Here is a 327-nt window from a genome sequence, read left to right on the forward strand (position 1 = left end):
AAATACACAAGATTATAGCATGAGGGGCTAGAAAAATAAATAAAATAAAATAATAGAGATACTTAGCTCAATCAAAGTAGGATTTGCCTCCTCTTTGCCTCCCGCGTGACTCCAACAGGACTCTAATGTCTTTGTCAGTCTTAGACTCCAACAGGACTCTAATGTCTTTGTCTGTCTGACGCTGGAGCTAACGCTCCAGGACAGTGCTGCCTAAATTGGACACCTGATTGCTGAGTTCTCACAGCTGTGGGGCCACGCCCCTTTAATTATTTAACTCTCTGCAGCTGGTGGCCATCAAAAGGAAATCTAGACTGGCTCCCTCCTGAG

The sequence above is a fragment of the Notothenia coriiceps genome, unplaced genomic scaffold (genome assembly GCF_000735185.1).
Source record: "Notothenia coriiceps isolate Sejong01 unplaced genomic scaffold, NC01 NC01_scaffold00009248, whole genome shotgun sequence".
In the NCBI taxonomy this organism is placed as follows: domain Eukaryota; kingdom Metazoa; phylum Chordata; class Actinopteri; order Perciformes; family Nototheniidae; genus Notothenia; species Notothenia coriiceps.